We start from the raw sequence: 22,679 nt of genomic DNA on the forward strand, positions 1-22,679 counted from the left end.
GTTGAAGGATACTGAGTAGTGTGTCACGGGATGTTTGAGGCACCAGTGCTTGGACCTTGGGACAATGAAGGAGGGAAGCAGTCAGCAGATGGGCCTCCATTTGGTACTGAAACCACTTACTGGCTTTACTTGGACTTTAGTGTGACTTTACTATCCTTACTTTTGACCTTTAATATTAAGACCGCTTAGTGCAGACTCCGGTGGTTGTGGAGTGTCTGTTCCATACACTCTCTAATGCTGTCTAATGCTGCTTCTCCTCCTCATTACTGTAATCCTTTTCCAAGAACTAAAAATCAGAGGCATGCTTTCTTCTCCAGCCAATGGGGCTGGAAGCTATAGGAGCTCCAAATTCAATACTATATGTTCTGTAATCAAAGACACAATGTAAACAAACTGTAAAACATACCAGATATAAATGTCAAGGGGGAAGTAACGCTCCATCCAATACAAAATATATTCTGTGCATAAAGCTCTCATGTGTGCTGTATATTTTATAATGTCTGGAATGGAGTAGTACTAATCTTCCTGACCCTGAATAGATATCATCTGTCCTGCGATGGAAGCAGAATCAAGTTCTCTAAACCAAGGATAGCAGTCCAAGTACAGAGAGACTGTGGTCCAGACCCCAGGAGCGGCTACATGCTTTAACACCCGTTGATTTAGAAACAGGTAATCCATCATTCTTTGGGGGGTGCTAGCCACCCTTACTTCCTACTGAGATTAGAGTCAAGGGTGTTAACCGCCTCCAGGATTCAGCCTTAAATGCCTGCCAAAATGTTCTCTGCTTTTGGCATTTGTAATGCTTCCAAGTTTGTCGTCTTTTTTTTTTTGTATTTGCAAATTAAAATATCAAATCTACCTTGATACTAATATTTTCTTCCTCACCTGTCCTCCTCCTTTCCCCGCCCAATCTCCAAGTCTTTCTTTGTGGACTGGAACCCTGTATATCATGTTTCAGTAAGCTTTGGGGTTGTTTTGCTAACATATAATTAGGGATTTATAATGTAAATGGTGACACAACCTTAACTAGCCTGTTGCAAATGTGACACTATTAATTAAGGGCTCTCTAGGGTGCAGTATGCTCCTTGGTGGATTAGCTTCCTGGAAATTTAATGGCAGTTTGCAAATTGGCATCCAGTTTTGCTTTTAGTCTGTTTCTTGCTACTACACAAAGGAATTCGGATTCTCGTAATGTGAGATGGTGTTTTATTCTTTTTTTTTTTCATTTTTTTTTAAGGAGATAAAAGTAAAAAGATTTCTTTTTACTGTTCTGCTGTGTTTTAGACAGGAGGATGAGTCAGCTGGGGAGATCCTGGAGATACGGTACAAAGACAGATTGCTTTGTTTGTCTGCTTAGTGTCCACGTAGTTTTCTAGAGATTAAGCAGGATATTCATGCCTAGCTGTAAGTAACCAATCAAATTAATATCTCACATGTTGGTGAAGCGCACTGAAGTTCAGAAAACACACCTGAGGTTTAAATGTAATCCTAGCTCTGTTTCTGCCCAGTTACTTTATGGAGGGAGGTGGAGATCAGCATTATAGGGTGCTGTAGGATTTACTTAGTTCTTAGTACATTTGGAGGCTAAATTGTTTTGCTTCCTCTCAGAAGAGCACTGGCTTCTATTTGTGGTATGCTACAATTTTCTGTACTCCTTACAGGTTATCCATGTAACATCACTGTGTAATAGCTGTTTCTAAACAACTTCATTTATAGAAACACAATAATTCTAGAATAGCTATTCTTAAAATACTCATCCTACTCTACTCTGGCATAACTTGTATCTGTAAACAAATTCATAAATGTTTAATAATGATTGGGAGGTCTAATAATAAGAACTAAACTGGCCTGTGTGGCAAACCTTCTAGCTAAGCAGTTCTATACCTTAAAAAAAAATAATGTTCTGTAAAGATCAGCATTTACCTAGCTGTTGTATACTACCTTTCAAGGCATGCTACCCTAAATACTTCGTTTTGTTTTCAAGTTGTTGGTTGTCAAATACTTTCCAGCCACTTGATTTAAACACTAAAGTGCTGAAATGTATTGTAAAATCTTTTTTTTTTCTCGAGGAATTAGTTAAAGAGTGAGTCCATAAAAATGTATTGCTGTCCCTTGTGAAGCAATTTTATAGATACAAAATAAACTCTCCACCAAAAAAAAAATCTAGCATTAACCATGAAAGTAGCTCAACTTTATGAAAAATCAAAATGCTACCCAAGATGAGAGCTTGTTTAGCCATGACACATATTCTTCTGTGCATTCTATTGTGGGTTGAGTTACTTGTGGATGTGCTTGACTTATGCTGTTTGACTCTACAAATGCTGGGAACCATGAAAATTTTGGCTACCTCTCCTCATGCCATATGCTTTGCTAGCATGATGCTTGCTCATAAGCTGATCAGACTGTTTTGATGGAGACTCAGTGCTGAGAGATCATGAATCCACGCTAATGTTTAATGGCAAAACAGCCTTGAGTGATTTTGTGCACAAGAGCAAAAAAAAAAAATAAAAAAAAAATATTTAAATTAACCAGAGTTCAACATCATCCTTATGAATGGATGAAGAATATGCTGAGAGCTTGCTGGATCATCTTGAGGAACCCTGTCAACACCACTTATGGCATGTGGCGAAGGAATACTGAGTAGATAACAAGCTCCTTCGGATAGCTGGTTCCTGCACAGGATAAAACTAGATGAGGATTTGCAGTGCAAACATAATTGGCAGTAGGATGAGGGCAGGAATGTGTCCTATTCTGTCAAAGTTAGGGTGGTATAGGGAAATTATTCACTTGTTTCCAAAAAAAATTGTCAGGCAAATGCATTTGATGCAAAGAGTTCTTAATAAACTTAAGCCATCTAGCAATAGTGTCTCTATGCATTTCTCCATAATGTTTCCACAAACCATTTGGCAAGCTCTCTGGATATGTGTCGAATTCAGAATTACAGCACTTGTGTTTGTATACGGCATGTGATCTGTTTTTGCCCTTTGTTACTTACGGCCTGTACTCTGCCTCACCCAGAAGCATATAGACATTTGCTTACCTGAATTAGAATTTCATGAGCAGTACTGCACTACTTGGATTGAGATTCATGTGGGTGGGAAGGAGCATTATGTCATTTTAATCCAGCAGTTAGTTCAGGGATAAAGGAACAGGGAAGTGATGGTTATGCGGAGGTGGGGATGCAGACCCGTGTGGAGTTGGTAGAAGGGCTGTGCGGCAGAACAATAATTCCTTTTTCATATAAAATTTCTTGGATGCAGCTGCAGTGTGTATCCCATGGTGCAGTGCTGATGGCCAGAAGGTGTTCATACCCACCTCTTTTTATCCTCGTAGAAAGATGTCTTTCAAAGGCTCAGGTGGATTTCGGTAGGGTTGTGGACACAAAGCCATGCACGTCTGTGCATCTGGTATTCTTAGTGCTCCTCATAAGGGTCCTAGCAGAAGAATGTAGTAATTTTGGTGCTTGCTTTGTGTATCATTTTCATGAAATCTGCTGAAAGGAATTATCCTTACTGCACAAAGACTGATTGCTGAGGAAGATATTGTGACCACTTGTAGTGGCTGGCTCTCTAGCAGGGTTTTTTGACTGCTATGTGGGAGTTTGAGGTTTCATCAGAGCAGAGAATTTAATTTCCTATTTCACTGAGGTTAGATTTTTACAGAAATATAACTCTGTGTACCTTGCAGAATCTGCAGGAGAGCAGAGCTGATTTGTGTTGAGACAGATCTCCCACACAGCTGTGAAAACAAGTGCACAAATTCAGAGGAGCTGGGTGTAAATCTGAAGTAACTGTCATGGCGATTGATGTTCTCTCTAGGAGTTAATCTAGATTTACATCAGGGTAACTGTGACCAGAATCTCTCAGTCTTTGCTAGACTTCAGTAGCTCACAAAATTAATTGCTAATTAACTTGAGATAGTTGATTATTGTGGATGCTTCCCACATATTTCTCCTGTCTTACCATCATGGAACTTAAAGGCAGAGCTCCACAAGATCAGACCAGACCCAACATATTCTGAACTCCTGCTTGTCAAAAGCTGTTCCCTTCAGCTAGACATTAACCTTCTGAGTGCAGTCAGCAGATACACCAAAGCCCTGCAGTCCTCAGGGATCCAAACTTGTGTGCCTCTGGGGGATAAACAGCAGAGACATGGCAGCACGCATCATCTATGGCACTTAAAATAGCAAGGAAGAAGTTAGAGGAGGTCCTGCAGGGCTGTCCCAGGTTATCCTGGAAGGCTGGCCTTGCCGCTTTCTGCAGTGGAGAGGTGCAGCATGAGTCTTTTTGACATAAATATAGTAGTCAATGTTGAGTGGGCTAACGGCTGAGATACCTAAGAAACAGCCTGAGATACCTCCCCTCAAAGCACTACTCCCCTTGTGTGTCAGAAAGGAATTGGATTTGTGTGCTGTTAATTCTACAGAAAGCAGGTTGTAACATGAAGTATCTCATGGTAAAATATTAATTGGCAGCATTCAGGGCCATTAGGAGGGGAGATGGCAGTGCTGTTCCTTCAAGGGTTGGCAATGCTGAGGTGCCTGAAGGTTCTGCTTCCCTCCTTTTCTCTAAAGTTTTCACCCTCAATATTACACGAAAAAGGCACACCTTTTTGCGTGTGTGTTTGGTTTTATATGGTTTAAGTAAAACAGAGATGCCGAAAGAATGGGATCCTTGTGAACTTAACTGGTGTATTGCTGTAGTTTGGGCAAGGAGATCTTATGACAGCCTTGCTTGAAAACTAAGTTCTGGTTCTGCTCCAACTTTGTCTTCCTCCACCTCCATTTCAGACAGTAAAGCAAACTGGCTGAGAAGCTGTAATGTCTGTTAAGATAGTAAAGGAATCTGTGTTGGGGTTGAAATCAAAAGTAAGGCTATACTCAATAAAAGGTCCTTATTCTGAAAAGAAACATTTTAAGTCCAACCAAAGGGGAAAAAGGCAACATGAGTCTAAAATGTCATCCTTGTCTTCATAGACTTGCTTAATAACCTTCCAGATTTTGGGCTGTACCTTGAACTCGCCTGTCTCCTAACAGCTTCTAGTTTGATCTGGGAAGGCCTGGTCATACTGACTGCTGAACATGCAATGAAGATGTAAAAATACAATAAGCTGGTAATCATCTTTCTTGCCTGCATATGAAAGTAAAGGCATTGTGCCAAGCAAATATGCGCATTAGATGACTAACAGAGCTCCCACACTGTCAGTGTAGGCAGGGAATATGCAATGCAGCCACATATGTGTCTCAGAACCATACTGAGTGCTTTTTATTCTTAATGTTTGGTTTTGTTTTTAAATAGGAGTTCAGATCCTTGAGCAGGATGTTTATCTCTATGCACAGAAAACAATATTGGTCATAGTTTTTAATATACGATCAAGTTTTTAAAATCACCAGCTGATAAATCTATTGTGAGTGACATCAGAATTTCAAGCGCTTTCTATAAATGTTCAGTAGAATAGCCCTGTATATCAGATGTAATTATCTGAGTTTACAATCTTTTCAAGCTCTGGAAGAACCTTTTTGCTTTTCTAGTGGAAAGTCTGTTGGAAAGTCTTGCATTTAACTGCCCTTTTCTGAGGTTCGATCTCTTTTTTTTGGTAAAATGTTAGAGACTTTGACAAAAATTAGTATGCTGTAACAAAGGAATTTCATTTAATACTTGCTCAGCCATGGTTTTAAAATACCCATGCAGACATGACTAAGCTGAACACCTAGGGGAAATTCTGTAAATCCCTGTAAGAGGGATGCATTTCCACATTGCATTTAAACAGTGAGCTTCCATTGAAGGTGGTCCCCTTTTCAGTTCCCCAGTGATGACTAATCCACACCCCTAATTAATTAGTTTTCCATCAATTCTGCAAGCTGAAGCAGCAGCCCTATTTCTGCATAGATAAGATGGATGAATATGATGCAGTGGAGGAGATCAAGCAGGATGAAACATTTGTGTCTGTAGCAGTGTAAGGTTAGACCAGCTTAAGGTTAGTTTTATGTTGCACTTAGGTGTTGACTGTTCATGTGGCAGTGTCGTTTAAATCCCCCAGGGAATGCTGAGGACCACCTGAGTCAAGAACTCTGCCAACACAGAGTGGGAGACCATCTCTTCAGTTGTCTTTAAAAATAAAGATTTAAAAAAAAAAAAAAAAAAAAGCAGGCCCTGGAAACAGGAGACAAAATTTCAAACCACCAAGTACCGGTTCTGTGACCTGACAACCAGCTGATCAGTATTTGATGGAAAGAACTCAGCTTGTTCCAAGAGCTAATGTTTTTCCAAGTTCGTCTCACTTACCTCTGGCTCATCCCACAAGCATACGGTATTTCAGAAAGCAGAGTTCCAATGTTGGACAGGTAAAAGAAGGCAGAAGTCTTGAGACTCTTCCCAGGACTCTTTTGTAGACAGCAGCAGAGTCTGTCAGTATCCTTTTAGTGCTAAATAACTTTCCATTTGATGACAAATTATAGAGCTGTTCAGTAGCCTGTGTAATAGATTGGTCTCTATTTTCTCTGTTCCCATTTTAAAAACCTGTTTCTTATTTGTTGATCTCTGTGAAAGTTGGCATCCAGATCCCTCATTCCAGTTACCTTACTTTTACTAGCAAAAATTGCTGTTACGTGGACTAGCAGTTACAAGGAGTTGTTTGGGATGGCTGGGGCGAGAGTCTACAAGTAGTCTGCATCATATAAACTGTGCAGTACTCTCAGCTGGTTAATTAACTTGTTTTTCTGGTCCCAAGACAGAAAGCACTTAACATGCATGCTTTAGTTTAATAACACATTCCTGCTCATCTGTCCCAGGAGACTTGTCTCTGTCTCCAGGTTTGTCCATTCTTAAGGTGGAAAAAGTGAATGTAAGGACCAAAGGTTGGAGAGTGTGGCTTTTTAGGGTAATGCATTACACACTTTGTTAAAAAGTACTTTGTTGAGACGTCTGTAACAAAGTACTTTTTGCTGATTTGGGGTTGTAGATGTAGGGAGGGAACATCTTACAACACAACCTTGCTACAGATTGCCTGATAGATGTGTTTGTTGGACTAGATTCTGTGTCCTTTCCAAAACAGGGAAGAACTAGCAATAAACAATTATATTGTTGTGTTCCACTCTTTAGATTTGTGTTATTGTTCTGTGATGATGCTCCTGCACATCAGCCTTCTTTGTTCCTTTGTCAGTGCCCAGGTAATCATATGCACAAGTTTTGCTTGTGTCTGGGCAGACTATGCCAGAGTTTTCGGCAAAAATTAACCTGGGGACTTAGCAAAAATTGGGGTCTTGCTGGTACAGAGTACAAAGTCAAGTCACTTCAATTTCCATGAAGTAGTCTGGATGTGCTGCTGAGTACATGGTACCGGTAGTTCAGCAATTGCTTGTCAGTTTGCTGTGACACATCCTCTAGAGGTTTCACACAGAGCAAATTGATGTGCTGAATTCCTCTCTTAACTCAGAGTCTGGTTTTGCTGGCACTTATGCACATGAGTAAGTGTGTGACTAGTTTTATCTGCTTGTGTCAGCGTAACAAAGGACATGTAAGAGTTTTAAAAGCAAGGGCTTGGTTGCGCAGCTACATTCAACTTAGTGTTTCAGGTGACTAGGTGTTGGTAAAATTATTCAGCCTCCAAGGTTTTTCTCATAGTCATGGATGCATAGCAGGATATTTTGTCTAGATCACTGCGAAGTAGGTACAAAATGCTACCAGGTCTTAGTATTGTTTTCACACCAGTTGTGATAATAACTGCAAGATTTGTAAGATGTTTGAGAATAAGATTTTTTGTTTTCAGAGACAGGACTGACTCCAAACTGTCCTTGATTTAGTAGTATTTTCTTCTGAGTGTTCACATGTTGTAGGAGAGATAGAAAGATGGGGCAAGTGAGGTAATAGATGGGCTTATTTCCTTCACCAGTTGGAGTCCTTCACAGTGTGGAGTCTGGCAAGGTACCTACACTGAAGGCCAACTACAACAGTTGCAGATTGCTTAGGAAGGGGGAACTCTCTCTAAAAGCTCCACGGACTTAGAGATACAGGCCCTGTGCCTGCAACTTCAACATTAATTCTTCATTTGGCCTCTCTAGAAATGTCACAATACCAGGTTCCTTGCACAGCAGTGGATGTAAAGAAAACTTCTATACCAGTGTTTGAATATTATGGTGAACTGTAAACGCTAGGGAAGGTCAAAGAACAGCTTTTTTGGCTGCTGTCACTGCAAATAGGTTTATGTTAAAAACTTGGGTGTGTGAACATTACCTCATGTCAGCTGAAACACAGAAACTACACGTACACATTCTTACTCTGCTTTTGTAAAAGCATTAAGCATTTTTTGCTTGAATTTTAGCGGTTGTTTTCTGTTTGCATTGCGCTGAGAGCATACAGAGTAGATTGCACTTCCACCTAACTGAAGTAGTAACTTTCTACAATGGGCATACGTGTTGACACACCAGAGCCCTTTGTAGGAATGGAAAGGGAGCGGTATAGAGAGGCTGAGCATCTTTCAATAAATTACTTGATAGATGGGCATATAGTTTGGCCATCAGTAGCAAGTCATGGAAACCAGTTACCTCTTGGTAAGACAGGCTGCTGGATTGCAGTGAGCACATTGCAAAGCCTCGTACTCTGGAACTGTTGCATAGTGCTGGCAATTATGTTATTGCCTGAAGTCTTAGTGGAGCAATGAGGATGGTGATGGTAGACTCAGAACTACCACCCTGTCTTTCTATGGGACTTTTTGGCTGCTTTGAATGACATCTGCTCTTTAAAAAAGTTCTGTCTTCCCTTGGGACTTGCCTGCAAGACATCTTTGTAGTGTTAGAGCTTTGACTTTGGAAAACGTATCAGCAAACAAACTTAATGAAAACACTTATGAAAATAATTGTTTCTCATATTTTTCCTGGGAGGGAGAGAGAGGTATTTCAAAGGGGCTATAAAAATATAATATGGTCTGTGAATCTTATTCCTGTTTTTTTTTCTGGTTTTAGGAATAACATTTGGATTCCGTTTTGACACACACTGTCTACACAGACAGTATTTCTTGTTCTTGGACCTATATAGTTCTTCTATGCTATGTTTGTATTATAAGTGAAAGATGCTGTACCGAGGCTTTACAGTAAGTTTCTTCCTTTGACTTAGTAGTCCCTTACCCTGGATAACAGAAGATTCCTTAATGCTAAGATATGCTGTGTTAGTTAAGGTTATGTTTTGAGGAGTGCCTCACAGCTGACTCCGACTTTGTTTTAGCTGGCTGCTGTCCTGTTGTATCCTGGTGTCTTCTAAGAATGTGACTTGCATTATTATAAATAAAAATATATTTTTTCTTTAACGCACAGACATGCTTACGTGTATGCAGTGGTCACCTCATGTCCCTGTGTCAGGGGTGAAGGCTGCATTTCTGGGTGGACTTCAGTTTGTTAGCCTACTCAAAACTGGTCTTTCCAATTTTGAGTAAAATGAATTATCTGTGGTTTCAACAAGAGCTCTGTAGGAGAGGGTACTTCCAGGATTTAGCCCTTTTTTTATTCTTGTTCTTCAGGAGGTGTCGTGATTGGGCTTGTGATGCAAAGTGTGTTGGCATCAGCAGAAAGAGTTGTATTGGTTTCTGTGGGCTTTGGATGAATGTGCCTGGTGATGTGCTTTAGAAGTTAATGGTGCACCATATAAGACTTGGACGAAGAGCACTGTATCCTCTGGATAAACAAAATACAGCTTTGGTCCCACTCTTAGTAGAATTTGTAAAGGAGGAAAAAGTCCTTGCACTTTGTTAGAGGTGGGTTTTTTGTTTTGTTTTTTGTTGTTTTTTTTTTTCTACATACCTGTATGGCCCTCTTTTACCCATGTTTTTTGCTATGCTTTGAGTGGCATGGTGTGGCACAAAGTGTCTAAGGCTATGATGGACTGTTCCAAAATTCTTTGTTCAGTTAGCTCCTTAGGTAGGTAAGATGCAGTCAACGGTCCTTCACAAATAAGTAGTAAGTGTCTCAGTCCTGTACTATCAGACCTTTAAGGACTCTGAGATCTTAGTGAAATCAGTCACTGTGATTTCAGCTGAAGGTTTTGCGTGGATCACAGTTCTGTATGCAGGTAATAAACAAAAGTAGGTGGGCCAGCGTAACACAGGAATATACTTCATCTCCTTTCTGTGCTTCCTCCAATCCCATCCTATCATTTGCAAAAAGCTGAGCAGAGGTCAAATGCCTGTTGAATGTGCTGCCAGGCATAGCTGCTTTCAGACACTGCTTACAGGAACCCAGCCTTAGGAGAGGACAAAGTACAGGTGGATGCACTTCTGTCTGCTACTGTTCAAGGAATTTGCAGGCTGCTGCCAGATTGTTTTCCAAAAGAAAGCAGTTCCATGCAGTGATCTGGGCCAGAGCAGTGATGATAAACATGAACCATAAGCAGTGTACCAGACTAATGATGTTATCATAACATTAAACATTTCTCCTTCTTGGTAATGTAATTTCTGGCTTCTGCTTATTTCAGATCAGTGGCTTGATAGTTTAGGGATGAAAATCACATCACGGTCACTAGAATTTCTTTTTTGGGCAAAAGGATGTGTAAAAGGCCCCAATGATTCTTGGACATCTGGTAGCATTCAAGCTTAGACTTTTCATTTATGTTTTTTTAGGATTCTAGGGCATAAAGGACGTAAACAATAATCCCAGAGGTTCATCTGTCCTGGAGCAGACATTGAAACTGAGCTACTATGTGACTAAAAGAACTGAGTGCGTCTAATGGTAAGTAAGGCAAGGAAGATCAGATTACATTATACTTCAGCATGGAAGAAAAATTGTCATACACTCTTTCAGAACTTGTCCTAATTTTCTTGGAGAATGAAGGGAACATGTAACAGCAAGGTTGTAAATGCTTTGCAAGTCCCAGTTAGCAGGGAATGTATGCTTTTTGCTAGATCTTTTTGGTCTGCTGAATATCTTTTAATCTAGCTGTGGTTCTCACGTTATGCAGAGGGTCCGTTTGTCTTCTGTTAAAAGACTACTTGATGTCTATAAAGCTCATTTTAACTAGGATTTCTAAAGAAACCTAAAGGATTGATCTTCAGTCTTCTTAAAGCTCCTAGGAAAGTCATCCTAAATCTAGTCCATAGCTGTCTCAAACATTTTTTTGTTTATTAGTGGTAAGCAGTAAGGAAACTAGTGTGGATTTGTGTGCGCGCTTTTTTTTTGTTGGTTGTTTTTCTTTTTAAGTGGTCAGGGTGGCGGGTGAAAACTTAAGTCACTCTGGACTTGGTTCTAAGCATATTTTATCTCTTAACTCTAAAGTGTTTCCTGTCCCCACAGTGAGGGCTTTTAGAACTACTTTAGAAAGACTGGACTTTCAATAAGGCATTTGGTGTAGGTAGACCTTTTTTCTTTTTATTGTCTAGAAAGCTAATCCATTTACCTTCTGCTTACAATATCAGAATGCCTTGATGCTGCACTGGTACAGCCTTCCATACCATCTTGCAAGTATAGCTGCCTTGCAGATTATTGCAGTCGATTATTGTTTTTATGGTACAAAAGCCAGTTCAGTTGGTGTGGGTAAGCCTTTCAAATCAACTCCACGCTGCGAGGGAGGCCCAGCTTATGGAAAGATGCTGAAAGCCTTTGTTGGGGAGCATTTGGAGAACAAAAACATGTTCCATATGCAAACAAGCTGTAAGGTGAATGGGTTCATTCCACCTGCTGTACGTTTTATTTCAGAAATGCCCTTTATGAGCTGTGACCTATTCTTGTTTACTTAAAAATTCTGAGACACTTCAGGTACCCTGCAAATATCTCTATTGTGTGTTCAAGTTGTCTTTTCAGATGAAGCACTAGTGGTCAGCTTTGGTCAGCTGGTGATCAATGCTTACTGTTCATTTGACAGCAGAAAGGATGCGCTTTCCTTTCCATAAGCTCACGTTTGTGTTCTTTGCAGTCTGTGTTATACAGGTCTTGTCCAGGTCCTCTGAGGCCACTGTTAAACCTAGGCTATAAAACCTCAGTATTCGTTACTTTTACATTGAGGTTATGTGTAGACATGCCAAATAATTGGAAGTTTGATTGTGTTAGGACGTTTTCAAACATGCAGTAAATGTCAAACTCACTTTTTGCCTCAAAGCACTTAATCTTGATAGCTGAGCATAAGTAAAAACATGATACTGCATGCTATGTCATCTTTATAGGCATAGACTTAATATTAACTTCAAAGCAATATGTAAATGCCATTCTGCTGGTTCAACAACAACAACAAAAAAGATTCAGAACTTATTTTACAGAGCTTATCAAATTTATCCCTGCAGTGAGATTTGGAGTAAAATGCATTTAAAAGTACATAGTTAAAACAGGAGTGAATTTGATCCATCTGCTAACATAAAAACCACAAACAAAATCTATTTTTTACTCTTACTACTATCTAGTGTTTTTACTGAGTAGTAAATGTTATATGTTTATGATATGAGGTCAGCATATGTTACTTAAAGATACCGAGTACGTTCAGAGCTTTCACATTTCATTTCCTTTTTTCCTGTCCACATATGACTGCTTTGTGGAGAATATAGGAAGGATTTTAATAGAATAATGCTTTCTTTTTCCCCTAGTTAGTATGAGACATCACTTCTCCCACTTCTGTTTTTGCTTAGGCTTTTGCACTGCCCTAAACCAAGTGTTCTCCTCTTTAATTTCTTCTCATTTCCACTGGATGATGCTTCGCCTAAATATCATGTGTTCGTGATGTAGCCTAAAGGATATTTAACAAAAAGACTTTCAATTCAGCAATTATAGTGTCTTCCTCTTTATATGTGGGCAATACGAAGCAGAGGGTTTTTTTGGCTTTTATGTTTTGTTTTTTAAAAGAAAAAAACAACTAAGTTTTGTTTATTGCAGAATAAGGTGTGATAGTTCTGCCTTGCAGAAGAACTTACCCTGGGAAAACCTGATATGGGAGGGGAGACAGAAGAGACTGACAGATTGACAGTTGTTAACCATTTGACATCAAGGTGAACTTGTTCCAACAAAAAAAAGTCAAAGGTCTCCAGCTGAGTGTGAGCTGAAGGTTGTGTACTTGCCTTCATGTTAACACAATATTGTCAGTATGGAAGCATTGGTAAAATACTGTGGAGGAAGAGAGTTGGCTGTATAGGCTGTCTCTGGTAAGCATGCTTGCTGAAAAGGTACCCTGAAACAGCTTCAGTCTGAGGTGGCTGCACGGATGGGTTTTGGTACAAGAGGCAAAGACAATGATAAAATATCAGCGATAGTAATCGGAGCCAAGGCTCTGGAAGTGGTGTATGAAATGCAAATCAGTGTCTTTAAAGTTGCCAGAAGATACTTTGAAATAAACATTTTAGTCATTGTCCATTATAGGGCCATAGACTGACCCCTGCTTCCAGTTTGGCTAAGGAACAGATATCATCTGCTTGCTCACGAACAAGCTAATGAACTTGGACAATGCAGAAAATGCTATCTAGAATGTGGCTGAAGGGTCCCAGTATTTAGTGCCTAAGCTGAGCAATCAATGGAACATGTGCAAAGAAAACACTGTCACTTTCAGTGTTGTGCGTGTGAACTAATGAGATGATTCTAATGCTTTGCTTGGTTAGGGTAGGTTGAAGGGTAAATGTTGAATAAATATTTACTTTCAAATTCTGAACAATGCTTTGGGAAACTGTTGGAATATGTTTGTGCTAGCCAGTGGAAAAGGACAGCTAAAGCATGAAATGATGGATTATATAGGAAAAACTGTCATTTCAAACTCCCAGAAGGCTGTTTATTTCACAGAACTGCCTCATGCTGGATTTTGCATGTGCTTACACCCAACATAGTGCATCAAGTAAAATAAAATTGGGTGGTGTTCCTGGAGGCTTGAAAAGTTTCGCTGTAGATGTGTGAGCTGCAGCAGTGAGAGTAGAACAGAGGATGCAGATAAAAGGGGTCACATGAATCTGTGAAAAAGAGCAAAATTAAACATGCTATTTTTGAAGGAACGTGCACTTGGGTTGACAGCTTGAAGTTGAGGTCTTTCAAGTTAAATCTTTGTTAAAGCAAGTTTCTTCTGCAGTATGTACACAATTCAACACGGTAGAAAACTGATATAAATCTCATTCTAACTCTGCATCTAAGATTCAGAGGGAGATGATGAAAATGAGGCAGTTTGCAGTGCCAAGGTACACTGCCTCTTAAGGTTCGCATCTACAGGGACACTGATTTCAACAGAGGTAAATCAAAAATCGATCTAGTTTTCTTGACAGGTATCAATTTGGTAAATTACCATGTGCTAGTTTTAGTTATATGGTCCTTATTGCTTTAGTACAAGTTTCTCTCAGAATTATATAAGGAAGTTTGCCTTGAAGGAACTTCACTTGAGGGATGACATCGGCTGTCTACAGTACGTGAGAGTATAATTATTGTTTCTTGTGGGCCAGATTGTGATCTCTTTCATTTGGGGGTGTTGCACAAATAATCCTGGTGACTTCAGGGAGATTTCTTGCAAAAAGAATGAAGTGAATAAGGTTCTAACACTTTCCACTGACAGCAGAAAGAAGGCTGCCCTGGGAACATAGTTGTTTTCTTTAATATTTTAACAAATACAAGTTTAGACAGATTGTTGACTTAAACTTGAGCTTTCATTATGTGGACATTCCATGATTTTATTGTAGTATTTATAAATGCTAGTCAGCATTTCCAATGAATGCTTGATTCAGAAAGATTTGTCACTACAAGGTGTTTGTAGAGTAACTTGAACAGTTTGGATAACAACATGCAAATAGAATTGTGAAAAAGCCGTTCTGACTTTCGCATGAAAAATCCCATTGGTTTTCATGTAAGATTTTCTTCCAGTTTTTCTTCCTGTTTTATTACAAATCGTGAATAAGTGGCATTCACAGCACAGCAGGTAAATAGTGAAAATGCCAGTTGTAACATTCAGGAGCAGCCTCAAAAGAAACTTTGCCATGGATGGCAAATTCAGCATTTACCAATGGATTAAATACATGAAGTTCACACAGCAAAATTTAGCCTTTGTGAAGATCTTGGCACATAAGTGGTGATTTGGAAGGTGGTGTTTGAAAGACTTTCTTTTTGTGTGACATACCTTTATGAAGGGCTGGACAGATTCTTAGGCTTTTACTTTGAATTCTTCTTGTACTTGACCCTTTCTCAAGCTGGAAAAGTAGCAGGTGAATTGCCATGGTGCTCTTCCTTCTTCTTCTGTCCTTCTCATTTTTGCCTTATACTATGTAGCAGGTACAACTGATAAACTGAAATTTGTAGCTTACAGATGTTTACACCTGCTAAGGCTGTCCTCTGGTGTAGTCTCATTCTTCTCACAATATCAGGGATATCTTTGTGTTCAATATCAAAGATACTTTTATGTTACTCAGTCTGGGATTTCCAGAGACATTTAAGGAAATTGATTATTTGTTTTCCACTGAAGTTCTAATGGAAGTTGTTATCCTTTGGCCACCTTTCGGGCAGCCTGCACAAAACCACGATAGAGTCACCTTGTTGGTATGGCCATGGATGTATGTCACTAAGTGCCTTTCTAGACCACGGTAGAGGGACTTCAGTTCTCCTTGTAGCACTACAACCACATGAAAGAAACTAGAAATAGGATAGGTGGGCATGACTGACAAGTGAACGACTTCAGCAGGCCATCTTGAGTGACAACAGCTCTGGAGAGAACTGTGAATCTGACTGGTCTCTGGCAATGCTGACAGCTTGGTATTGGAGAAGTGTGTATTTTGAGTTTTGAATTGCTGTGAGGGTTAACCATGAACTTCAAAAGGAGGTTAAACTGTTTTAGAGCAGACAGATTTCTGCGAAAAGCAGTTTGAAGTGGTGTATTATGGTGTGTGCTGTCATCTTCAGTGTAACAGTCCAAGTAACAAAATAAAATATACCTAGGTTAATCTCGCGCAGTGTTTTTGTGCAAAGTTGCAGTTCACTATTTGTTTTTCTATAGCAAGATATCTTAACCACTCTGCTCCTGTTGCTGCTTCTTCAGCAGCTGAGTTTTTCCTGGGTTTCCACAAGGATGTATGTACATCTCTTTCCCTTCCACAAGGATGTATGTCTCTTAGGCTTGTTATTTAGCAATCACAGAAGATGAGTCTGGCCACGTACTTTATCGGTGTCAGAGTGAGGTCTGGATGGCATCATCTTTCTTTTTTCCTGGTTTCTGATAAGGGAAATGTGGGTATGTGGGCCTGAGAAGTGCAACAGCAGTCTCTTCTTACAACCCTGCTCTGGATGGTCATGGTGGGAGAAGAGTCACAGCTGTAGTTTGTTCCTGCTATGCAGTTAGATGTAGCAGCCTGTGCATACCAGGACAAAAACCAGGTGGGACATAGTGGGATATTCCTTGGAATGGAATTTCTTGGCTTGTCATGCATACTAGCCCTGGCTAGTACTGTAATACTTGCCAACTTAGAACTTATTCTCAGGTTTTGTGCAGATGCAAGTATCATAAACATCCCTGTAGCTTAAGGCCTGGAAGGCTGGGCTCTCAGACTGTCCAGTTTGTAGTAGATGATGCTCTCACAGCTGCACCTGGTTCTTTAACTGTCAGTGACACACGGACACACATTTGTGTGCTGTATTTGCAGACATACAATTAAAGAAAGCAAAAGCATATGGTTGGCAGCAGCTTGAAAAGCCTGCCAGTCTTGGTTTCAAGAGCAACTGTGCAGTATTGTCTCATTACCTTTCAGTACAAAACAGACCCCATGTCTTTAAGCTATTTAAAAAAAAATAGAACTTAGGCCCATCTTTTGAAAAAAGATTAAAGCTGTATAAAGTCCTGTTTCAGACCCTGTGACCCTGTCTGGCTGGACTGGGAATTTTGAAAATTTCCCTAGACCTTCTGAAAATCTGGCTTGTTGATGTCCTTAACTGTTTAGGGAGTGGTGCCCAGCATCATTTTTCCCACTAGAGAAGATGAATCAAAATCCATGTCTTATTTCTGCAGGTCTGCCTTTAAAATTTTCCCTGAGGAGCTCTCAGTAGCAATTGGGAAATGACAATTGCAGAGAAGTTTAAATAGATCTCCTGCTTTGGAGTTTAGAGCAGGGGCTTCCAGAGGAGAGGGAGGGAAGACTCTACCATAACTCTAAGGTTTAATCCTCAAGAAGAAGGAAGTTTTCAGTGTACTGCGCTCCTTGCATATGCTGCCTTGTTTGATTTGAGCTGCTGCCAGCTGCTGTTTTTAGTCTCCCCTCACTCCTTCTGCCAGGCTTTCATACTCCCCCTCCTGGGGGCTTTTCTTCTATGGCCTTGTATTCATTTCCTTCTTTCATCTCTTCTCTCATCACATATTCTCATTCCATTATTCTTAAGCATGCTCATTCCTTCTTTTGTCCCTGTCTTCACCTTTATTTTATCTTTATCTTTCTCTGCTTGTTGTTGCTAGTCTCTTGTCTATCTTGACTTTCATCTTTTATATTACCTGATGGAGAGTGGTTTTGTAGGACCTAGTTTAATGTCATAAAACAGACATTTTAGAGGTCAAAAATTTTAGAGGCCTGTTTTAGGCATCTGAGATCCAAAACAGTTCAGTGTTTTTTGGTTCAGGCACCCTGTTACATACCTTTTTTTTTTTTTTTGCATGCCTTATGGTCACTGTTTGAGTTGGTAGACTGATTGATTAATGGGCAAACTATTTACATAGCTACATGCTGAAATAAACTGAAAGTCAGCCCAGTAAACATGCTAGTCATTTTTGAGAACAGAACCTTGCTGACATGTGGCCGTTAGTAACGGTCTCAAACTGATTTTTGAGCTGAAGCAAACCACTCTGTGGAAGTCTAATGTCTCATGTCATGGTATCTTAAACCTCCACTGCTGATTCATGCTAAACAGCCAGAAGTTGTCGGCCTGAAAACAAAGTAAGAGCATCCATTCAGATTTTTACTATCAGTTTAACTAAGTCAGCTTCCTGCCATTCCTTTAGCAACTCTGTAACGTTGACAAGCCCTGTTCTTTCGGAACCATGCTATCTAGACCTCTGTCTTAATAGTTTGCAGACTGAAGTTTCATGCTTTACTTATACCTGCTGGTACCATTTCTGTATCTAGCAGAAGGAAATGCAAGAAACCTCAATGAGAGAAGTATTTCAGTAAGTATAATATTGAGAAGAGGGTGGGAGGAAAATACCATCCTTAAGAATCAGAGGTTTTAATGATGGAATATATTCTTCATTGTGTCATAATTCTCTCTCAAAAAAGAAGCCTTGGGAACCTGAGACTTGCTTTTTTTTTTTTTTTGCCTCTTTTCATCTCTTTCCTCCCACTCATGATCTCTGATCTTTGTTAATCTGGATCTGCTCTTTATGTTCATAGGGAAAATTTCTTATAAGAGAGAAGAGAGACTGCAAGGACTGAGAAGTTACCAAAGCTGAGGGAGAACAGGCATTGAGTTATGCCTGAACTGTCCAAAAGCAGTGAGGAGCACTCTCCCATCCCTGCTGCCTGAGAAGAGTTGTCAAAGCAGGGCTGATCATGGCCTGGTTTCACCTGGTTAGTAGGATTTGCACCTGCAGCGTGCCCTGTTTGGAAATCTGGTTGAATGTGACCAGGGAGTTAGCCATGGCCCTTTAACCACAAAATGTGCCTTCCAATTGAGATTTGGCTTTGATTGGATGTTGTAAAAAGAACCTATTCAAGCATGTTATTGAGGGAAGGGACAGGAAGGGGAGTCTGCCTTGGTGAACCTTCCTAAGGAGCATCCAGATTTAATGGAGAAAAGAGAGATTCTGCCACTGCACGGGAAAACTTTTGGGAGGACGGGAGAGGAGCTGAGTAAATACTGACACACATGACTTCTGTGGGGTGCATTTTAATAACATCTGTCAGTTCTTTTAAAAGTACCCAGCTGGCTGTGGTTTAGCTGTGCATACCTCCCATACTTATTGCCCCACGTAAGGCATTGGCGTGTTCATTTCACACCTGTTCATGGACATGGAACCCCAGTAGACTGAGTTTCTTCCAGTGTGCTTTGCTGTCTTAGTGTTCTGGTGGGCATCTGAGCTTTAATTGCACTATTCTGTTGAGGCTTTGTGTTGTACTGTATTCTATATAATTTCATCTCTGAAATTGCGCCCACCACTACGATATGTGCTCATACTGGGTTGTTAGACTGTTCTCACTATGGGATCTGAATGCCTCTTCACTGGAGTCTGTTTGGCTCCTTGTGTGCTGCACCCCATGCTGTGGTAGCAAGCTGCCTGGGTATTACTATGTTGTGATTCTTACTCTGCACCCACCAAAGAACATGAGTGCTTATCAGGTGTCCTTAATAACATGAATCTGGCATGGCTTTATTTTCAACTCAGCTGTTAGGCTAAAAGAATGTGTTATTTTGAATAAAAAGCAGTTTCACCTGAAAGTAAATGGCCAAATGGAATTTTTAGTCCTGACAATAGAGGCCATTTGCTGTTGATTATTGCCATCACGGCACACTTTAAGTGAGAACAAACATACTAACCCCCTCCAATACACACAGGCCTTTTTTCCTAACAGATTTATTCATTAAGCATATGTTCAAAGACTACAACTATTACCACTTTTAAATAGAACAATTTTTTCATTGCTTTTCATAGATACAGTGCCACGGTGTTATGAAAAACCCATTAACATTCCGGATTTAATTAACTAACATGTTCTATTAAAACTGTGCTGCTCCAGCAGTTGTTTCACAATAGGCAGATAAATACTGTATGTTTAAGACTGACCTTCAAATAGCAGTCCAAAGTTGCTCCTTGGCAAAGTCTTCAGCAGTCTGAATGCCTTTGTCTTTTCTGTACGTGCCTGAAGAAGTGTCTCTTACCTCTGAGCCCAAAGATGGGGGCTGAGGTGGTAAGGCTGCAAGGCTTGGTTCTGAATTCCTTGCCAAGGCAGCATTCCTACTGAAATAGGTTAGAAATAAATAAATAAAAATAATCTAACCAATTTTGCAGGCTTTCAGGAAGAAGGATGACACTCCTGAAAGACACTAAGTGCCTTCCATTTTGTAGGTCTTCTGTGGGAGATAAATACAGAAAGCTTTTTCAGAGCAGGTCATTTTTCTTTGTCATTTTTGGGCAGGGGCTCTCAAAATGGTTCCTTTAGCACTCTGCGCACTGCCTGCTGCTGCCGTGTGCTCGCTGACTCTGGCAGGTTCTGAATCTCCTTGGCCAGGCCGCAGGAGCCTCTGCCATTTTCCATAGGTGAAAGTGCTTGTGCAGCAGCTCTTGGGTGAAGATTCCTTTGTTCTTGAGGCTTTTCTGTGTGCTGCTAAAATGCAATTCCTAGTTGAGACATGTATGACTTTAGTGATTCTGTGACTTTCCAGTTGCTAAGACCACTTCAAGATCTGCAGAGATAAAAGGTCAGTACACAGACTAATGTTGTAATTACCCTCCCCAAAAAAGTAGGACTTGTTATCTTCTTGATTCATCTCGTCTTTTGAGTCCACATTTGGCATATCTGAAATAGATCACAGCACTTCTACCTGAGCCAGGCGTAAAACGTTTCTCCTTGTCCATTCTGCTTATGACTTTACCAGGATAATTAATGTCATCTTCAGCATAAAGTACAAAGAGTGTTGCACATAGTTGAAACTGGGAGTCGAGAGGTGCAAAGAAAAAAATTGAGTGGAATCTGGCCCCTGTGGAAGAAGACGAGTAGGGTAGGTAGGAACGTTCTGCACTGGTCCTTAGGAGCTAAGAATGAGACTTCCAAGATCATTCAGTACAGGTTTAACTGCTCTTTGTAGAAGTCAAGTGTGTATCTCAGTGTGGGAAGAGACTTGGTATAAGGCATTTGGCATCTCCGGTGAATGCAGACGAAGTGTTCTGGATAGCATAGCGGGAAGAGAGCTGTGTGGATGAGAAGTACCACTGGAAAAAGTCTTGCTTCCTATTGGCACCTACAGTCACCCACACTATGTAAGGAACACAGTATGGATAACATTTGACTGCATACACTTCAAAATACATTATAAAATTCCTGAAAATACAGATTTAGGCAGCTAGCACAGTAGTGTTCCAGCATGGGAACGAAGCAGTGGGACATCTTGGGCTCCATGAGGATGTCTGGCCTTTGTGATGACTTGCATTACAAATGTTATGAAATCAGGAGCTCCTGAAAAGAGAAATACTCTAATCGGGGCCTGAGAAAACAATCTTTTTTAACAACCCCAATTTGTGTTGCACAGATGAGGTGGTAAAATGAGTTCATGTCCTTTCATCGTCAGAACAGTAGATGGTATGAGACCTTTTATACCTGTAGCAATGGAAAGTTTTAACAGTGTACCTTGACAGTTCTGCCTCCTGCAAATACAGCAGATGTGCCACCTGCTTCTGTGGAACATCAAATCATATGCAAGTCCTTTCCAGAGTGATCTTGGTCCAAGGTATCTGAGAACACGTCCACTCTGATTGTTGGTGCACAGAATAAAAAAATTCCTAGACTAGCCAATAGTAACCTTGCCCTGGAGCTGAAAGCAGCAATGCTGCATTGTTTCAGGATCTGGTTCCAAAATGATGTCTTGACAGCTTTGCTTATCAGCTTGTGGACCTGTTGGTTCATGTCAGCTCTTGCTAGATGACTTGGCATGAGGCTGTGGAGTATAAGGTAGTCACCTTCTCAGATCAAGGAAAACCTTGGGATGCAGGCTTCTGTGAGAGGTGTGTTTCTTCGGATTGTTTTATAAGAGACTGAAGCTCTTGACTGCAGGCAAGTGGTACAAAAATGCTCCTAGAATAATTGCAAAGCTTATCATCAGCATGTGCTTTTTTTCTCACCTACTCTGACATAAATCCATAGCAACTTGTGCATGTCTGCTTATGTAGCTAGACGAAACATTGCCCTGTGCACGTTTCTGTCACTGGGAAGAGGATGAGAAGGCAAACTGTTGGATTCTTTTAGTTAGCTTCTTAAGCCTTTGTGTATGTGTTGATGAGCACAGTACAGGAACCCTTAAAAACTGGACACAGAAAACAAAGTGAGCTGTTACCTTCCTCTAGGTGCACAGTTTGCTTTTGTGTTGTTATGTGGTCAATTAGAGAGGAGGAGAGGTTGATGGAAGTATTATACTTAGCATGCATCTCAGCATGGCCCTAACATGAAGAGCCTGCAGTTACGGAGGTAGCAGAGCACTGATCCAGAGCAACAACGATTGATTGTGTAGCCTTTGCATTTGTGCCCATAATGAAACTGCTCTGGGTGGAAACGGAGAGAAAATGAAGTGTGGACATCCTGTTGCCAGGTGTCCAAAACCTTTATCTAACCAAGCGCTTATTCTGGTGACTAAATGATAGCATCTGAAAGGTATTGTTTTTTGAGGAAGCCAAGCAGTGCAAGCATAGCCTTTTTAAATCCATAAAAGAAAGTGAAATGCTTATAGTTGGGATGGTACCCTTGAGGCATATATAAGGTTTGTGGCTGAAGATGATTGTTGAGACTAGTCTTGATATAATTTACTCTGCTCGGGGAAGAGAATGTCATTGGAATAAATGTTGAATGTGATGGTGGCTATCCTAGATGTTTTTGCTGAAGGCTCCAGGGCATAAGGTTTTAGTCACTTAGAAAAGCAGGCTGTATCCAAATGGACAGCATCAAAATCTTCACATTTGAACTTGGTAGGAGGCCAGTGTATCACCCATCTGCTTCAAGGTGCAAGCTCTCTGATTCCCCAGAGGAGGAAACAGATGTAAAACATACAGGTCAGGAGGCTAGGAAGTTGCTCA

The 22,679-nt window shown here is 40.4% G+C and overlaps 1 protein-coding gene across 1 annotated transcript in view; it reads left to right on the forward strand.

The window, feature by feature from the left end:
- The window catches only part of PTPN5 (protein tyrosine phosphatase non-receptor type 5), an 81,372-nt gene that overhangs the window by 14,410 nt on the left and 44,283 nt on the right, over nt 1-22,679 (forward strand). Inside the window, 3 exon segments of the mRNA XM_040560181.1 lie at nt 6,040-6,343; nt 8,960-9,087; nt 10,606-10,714. The gene's annotated coding sequence lies outside the window, so the exon portion shown is untranslated.

This window comes from Cygnus olor, chromosome 5 (assembly GCF_009769625.2).
Source record: "Cygnus olor isolate bCygOlo1 chromosome 5, bCygOlo1.pri.v2, whole genome shotgun sequence".
Lineage (NCBI taxonomy): Eukaryota > Metazoa > Chordata > Aves > Anseriformes > Anatidae > Cygnus > Cygnus olor.